The sequence below is a fragment of the Pongo pygmaeus genome, chromosome 10 (assembly GCF_028885625.2).
Source record: "Pongo pygmaeus isolate AG05252 chromosome 10, NHGRI_mPonPyg2-v2.0_pri, whole genome shotgun sequence".
Classification (NCBI taxonomy): domain Eukaryota; kingdom Metazoa; phylum Chordata; class Mammalia; order Primates; family Hominidae; genus Pongo; species Pongo pygmaeus.
The window spans coordinates 43,938,189-43,944,620 of record NC_072383.2 but is presented as its reverse complement, the minus strand read 5'-3'; positions in this window follow the sequence as shown (position 1 = coordinate 43,944,620).

Genomic DNA, 6,432 nt, shown 5'->3' with positions numbered 1-6,432 from the left:
CATTGGATTTACCTGACAGTTTGGGGTCAAATTCCAGTTCCTCCTCTTAGAGAACGAATGGCCTTGGGCAAGTTATCTAACTTCTCCGAGCATCAGTTTCCTCATTTGTAAAAGGTGAATAATGGGGTAAGAATAGCCCCTACCTCAGAGTTGATGAGAGAAATGAATATGCACACATTTATAAAGACCTTAAAGTAGTGCGTACCCTAAGCCTTATATGAAGATTATTCTTACTAATTACAATAATTCTAATTGCAGAAATCTATGCGAAAACAATACACACAGTTCTGACTAAAAGAAGTTAAAACAAATGTGAAAAATAAGCGACATCCAGAAACTTCAGCAGCTCCCTTCTGTCCTATGCCTCAAGGTACCAGAGAGGGAAAAAGACCCCCAGGAGAGGCTGTGAGGAAACCTGAACTGCAAACCCACCACGCTGTCTTCCTGGGAAAGGCAAGTTGGTAAAGAAAGATGTGAACTCTATTTCAGGGTAGTATGTTTTTTTCATTTGCTTCCAAGACTTTGATGGAATGACTTGAGAGGAAAAGTTCACAATTACTAGAAAGAACCTAAAAGGACACGAGAGACGAAACGGTTGCAGTATTTTTGAAATAAATGTTTCCTTGCAAGAGCAGAGTCATGGGCGGGGTGTCTGTGTAATGTCTACTCAACACGGCCGCAGGGTAAGAGGAAATCTTGGTATGCCGACTTCTAAGTCTTACTGGGGAACCATACGGAACCAACTGCACGCCAAATCCCACGCTCACCGAGGCTTCAGGGATTTTCTCGTGGGTCTGGGGGTTTAATCTGACAACTCCTAGAGCCTTCAGGACTTCCCGGGCACAGATAATGGGCCGCGACTGCACCCCCGCGTCCCTCCCTGGGGCGCAGGCTTTCCACAGCTACAGTTCTCCACGTCAGCAGCCACGTACACAAGCGCGGGCAGCTGCCAACAGGGCGTGCCCGCTTCCCACCCTGCACTCTCCCAAGCAAGGCATCCCTGCACCGCCTGGCGCGTTCGCGAAAACTCCGCGGGGCCTCGAAACGACCCGGGATTAGCTCTGACGCTGTAGGGCTCTCTAGGTTTTCCAAGACGCAGGCCAGCGTAGCTGGCGCGCACCCGACAGCCTCCCAGCTTGCCCAGGCTCGACTGGATGGGGCTTTGCTGGGCCCCCGACCCGACCCCCACACACCCGGGCGGCGGGGCCCAGGTACCTGCCAGCGCCTCCGCACCTCCTCGTCCCCTCTGCTTCCCCTCCTCCCTCTCCCCGAACCCTTCCCCCACCCCCCGCCTCTTCCTCCCCCGACTCCTGCTCCCCCACTTGGCTCCACGTCCGCGCGCGTGCTGGGGAGGCGGTGCCGAGTGAATCACCGTCACGTGGGTCGCGGGCGCGCAGAGGCGGGCTGCGCCTGGGCGGCCCTGGCGCTCAGAGCGTTAGTGGAAAATTTCCGGAGATCTACTGTGGCTGCGCGCTGCAGGCCCCGCCCGCCGCCTTCCAGCTCCTTCGTCTCCCCACCTCCTTTTCCCCCTCCCTCTTCCTTCTCCTTTTCCCCCTTCCTCCTCCTTCTCTTTTTCTCTCTTCCCCCGCCGTTTTCCGGTCGCAGCCGGGCCGCGACATTGCGGAGGTTCCTTTCTCTCCCGGGAGCGGCGCTGCGCACGCCCCGCCCGCTGCAGCGCCCCAGGCTGGCGCCGCCAGAGCCGTTTGCCCTGGGGCCGCCAGCCCTCGCTTCCTTCGCGCCGCTCCAAGCCGCCACGCGGCCTTGCCCCCGACCTTGCGTGTAGCCGGCTGGTATCCTGAGAGGCCAGGAGCGGCGTCCTGGCGCCTCCGCCTTCGCCTCTGGGGCGCCGCACCCCCGCCCCCTTGCCCCGCCACCTCAGTTCCGCATTGAGACCCCCCCACACCTCCGGGCGGAATGTGAGACAAAGGGAAAAGACGGTGACGATGGGCGTCTTGTCTTCTCATTTAGAATTACTGCACCGCCGTTTAAACAAAGCACATGCATGGCCAATTGTGTTTTACCCACTCCCACTTAACCACTGAGAAAATAAACAAGCCATTTTCCCTATCCCATAACATTCTCCACTTCGTTTTCCCGACCACGAACAAAATTTATTCCTGAGACAGCAACTTTGAGGATTTCGTTGACCTCATCCATGTAGAAGTGACAAATGGTTACACAACAAAATTGTTTCACTCAAAGGGGGTTGTTGTGTACGTGGTTCACCTCAATAAAACACACATTTAACTGTTTCAGCAACTGTTTAGCCCTGGACTGTCGCCCAGGTTAGTGTGGCTGAATGGGATGGGGGGTTGAAAAGTGGCATTAGCGCCACGTGTCCCAAGACGAAGTGACATGGAACTGGAGGCAGGTGCCTTAATCAGTCAGGAAGTGCCAACGATGTCAGCCAAAACAGTTGGGAGTTTTACTGAGTAAAGATCTCAGAACCAAGCCCATATATTAAATGCTTCCCATCTAAGAACCAGAATTGCAGGTATGTTAATTTTAATAAATCCTTATTTCAGTATCTTAGCCCTGGGCAAAGAAAGATCCGGAAACTGACTGAAGGCCAGGAATGTAGGTCCATCGTGGCCTACGAGTGCTTTGGGTAGGACACATTCATTCAGTCACTGTCATTTCTCTTTAGATAAGAAGACCCCTAACAAGTATTAAAATAAAGGTATTTTTTAATGATCCTATTTTGGAAAATTGTAAGGGTCTGAAATTTCTAATTTTTTAAAACAATGGAGCACTTCAATAAAACTTCTATTTTCTTTACTAAGAATATACACAGCTTGTTTTCTAGCTTAATTCTTGATTGTTGCTGTGACCTTACCACATTCTGAATAACCTTAAGCATGTATAGGAGAATCGTATCTGTGATTTTGCTTTCACATTTCACTTTCCAAGACACTTATTGGTATTTAGCAGGTATCAGTTTACCTAGCCAAAGAACCATTGTCAATAAATCCTTCATCTCTCTGCCATTGTTTTCTTTCACATTCATTGGCATATACTACACCTAGCAAAATAGACCATTCCAGGGTCAAATGAAAAGGCCAACAGATAAGTATCACAAGAAGGTCATTAGTCAAGCCGTTATTTCCCCTCTTTTATTTGGGAAGGAGATGGGAGAAACAGAGTTCTGATACTAGGTCCCTGGAAAGTTCTTCAGTCTTGACAGAATTGGGTATGTTTGTACTAAAGTATCTGTAAAACTATCTAAATATTTTTAAATTTGTTGTTGTTTTGAGACGGAGTGTTGCTCTTGTGGCCCAGGCTGCGGTGCAATGACGCGATCTCGGCTCACTGCAACCTCCGCCTCCCAGGTTCAAGCAATTCTCCTGCCTTGGCCTCCCAAGTAGCTGGGATTACAGGCGCCTGCCACCACACCCAGCTAATTTTTGTATTTTTACTAGAGACGGGGTTTCACCGTGTTGGCCAGGCTGGTCTCAAACTTCTGACCTCAGGTGATCCGCCTGCCTCGACCTCCCAAAGTGCTGGGATTACAGGCATGAGCCATCGCGCCAGCCATATTTCTAAATTGTTTTAAGACTGAGTTTCTGTGGGCACCTTAATTTTCTTTTTCTTGCTGAAAAATGAGGTATGCATTTACAAAATACTGATGCTTGCAAATATATGGATTTACAATATAATATATTTTTTAGGCATTACTATGTTATCCAGTCCTGGCCAGTGGGATCTGAGACAACAATAATAGCGTTTCCAGGAAATGTTATCTCTCAAAATAAAATTAACTCACAAAATGACGCTCCTTTCTTTTGCAATGGATGTGGTCCTGCCTGCCTATGACCCCTAAAACCACTGCAGCCAACATATGACCATGATGGGAGAGATCCCCAGCATGTTGAAGAAAGCAAAGTGAAAATATAATGAGCTCTTTGTCTTGGAGGGAGGTATCAGGGCCAAGAATTAACCCTAGAACTGCGCTGTCTACATACTTCTTATTATGTGAGATAGTGTCATTATTTAAGCCACTTTCAATTGCATGTTGTGTTTATTGCCATAAAATGTTTTCTGGCTGGGCACAGTGGCTCATGCCTGTAATCCCAGCACTTTGAGAAGCTGAGGTGGTGTATTGCTTGAGCCCAGGAGTTTGAGATCAGCCTGGGCAACTTGGCTGAAACCCTGTCTCTACAAAAAATTAGCCTAGCCAGACGTGGTAGCCTGTGCCTATAGTCCCAGCTGCCCAGGAGACTGAGGTGGGAGAATCACCTGAACCTGGGCTCTCTGATCACACTGCTGCATTCCGGCCTGGGCAACAGAGTGAGACCCTGTCTCAAAGTAAAATAAAATAAAATAAAATAAAATAAATTAAAATAAAATTCTTGCTGCTGACAACCTCTCTGTGGTAGCCAGCCTCCAAAATGGCCCCCAGTGATGCTTACCTCCTGGTATTCACTCCCTTGTGTAGTCCCCTTCTATGTTGAATCAGGGCTTGCCTTTGTGACTGATAGAATATGGTAGAAATGATAAAGTGTGACTTCCAAGGCTAGTTCATAAAGGCATTGCAGCTTCTGCCTTGCTCTCTCTTGGCTAACTTGCTCTGGGATAAGCCAGCTGCCATGTCGTGAAGACATTCAGTCAGGGTTGTGCAGACACTTTCTTGGAGAGGAAGCAGCCAGCCAGCACCAACTTACCAACATGTGAGTGATCTTGGAAGATCCAGCCCCAGTCATGCCATCAGATGACTAGAGCCCTTTCACAGCTGACTGCAACCTCATTAAAGACCTAAAGCCAGAACACCCAACAGAGCTGCTCTTGAATTCCTGATTCATAGACACTTTGAGAGATAATAAATTATTTCTGCTTTGAGACACTGAGTCTTGGAATAATTTGTTACATAGCAATTGATATCTAATAGAGTATCTGTCAACACCAGAAAAACATGCCAGTCAGCAAAGTGCTCCCAGAGTCCATACTGTTACTTTAGACTTGAGAGCTATCTTACAAAGATTGAATACAACCGTTCATTTATCAAGCACTTGCTAAATATGATCCCAAGAATAATATATACAAAATGATAAAAAGAAAAAAAGAGTTGAGAGAAGAATTTCCTCAGGCACCTGGAAAGATTAATATTAAAAATATGGAAATGCAACAACATGGATGAACCTCAAGAACATTATGCTAAGTGGAAAAAAGTCAGAAAGACAAATCACATAATCTTATTGGTATGTGGAACCAAAAACACTCAAACTCATAGAAGTAAAGAATAGAATGATGGTTACCAGAGGCTGAGGGAGTGGAGGGGAGGAGGTCTGGGGAAATGTTGGTCAAAAGACAACAAAATTTCAGTTAGATAGGAGGAATGAGTTCAAGAGCTCTATTGTACAACATGGTGACTATAGTTAATAACAATGTATTGTATTTTGAAAATTGCTAAGAAAATAGGTTTTAACTGTTCTCACCACAAAAAATAAGTATGTGAGGTAATGCATATGTTATTTGGCTCGATTTAACCATTCCACAGTGTATACATATTTCAAAACATCGTGTTGTACATGATAAATACAATTTTTATTAGCCAATTTTAAATATTTAATTATTCTCCAGTCTTCACTATGTGAGGAAAAAAATTAAGTTAAATACATAAGAAGCCGGGCGCAGTGGCTCACGCCTGTAATCCCAGCATTTTGGGAGGCCAAGGCAGGCAGATCACGAGGTCAGGAGATCGAGACCATCCTGGCTAACACAGTGAAAACCCGCCTCTACTCAAAATACAAAAAATTAGCTGGGCGTGGTGGCGGGCACCTGTAGTGCCAGCTACTCAGGAGGCTGAGGCAGGAGAATAGCGTGAACCTGGGAGGCAGAGCTTGCAGTGAGCCAAGATCGCGCCGTTGCACTCCAGCCTGGGTGACAGAGCGAGACGCCGTCTCTTAAAAAAAAGAAAGAAAAAGAAACAGTAAGAAAATATGGAAGTCATTGGAATAAGGGGAAGGGTGTGGTTTGAAGGGAGATGGAGGGAAGAAAAAGTAATTTCACTATCTCTCCACAATGCCAGTGTTCATACTTGAATTTTGAATAACACTGTCCTAAGACAAAGGAGTGAGGCTGCGTGCATAGCAAAGGGACATTTAATTAAGTGAAATAAAGCCATTAGAAAGCAAGCCTTGGAGTTCATCCTCATGCTTGTGTCTTACAAAGACTGGGTCTGAAATGCCGGGCATGGTGGCACATGTCTGTAATCCCAGCTATAGGGAGGCTGAGGCACAAGAATAGCTTGAACCCAGGAGACAGAGGTTGCAGTGAGCCAAGATGGTGCCACTGCACTCCAGCCTGGGCAACAGAGTGAGAAAAGAAAGAAAGAGAGAAAGAGAAAAGAAAAGAGAAAGGGAAAGAAAAGAAAAGAAAAAGGGAGGGAGGGAGGTAAGGAAAAGACAAGACAAGACTGGGTCTCAGAAAAAAAAA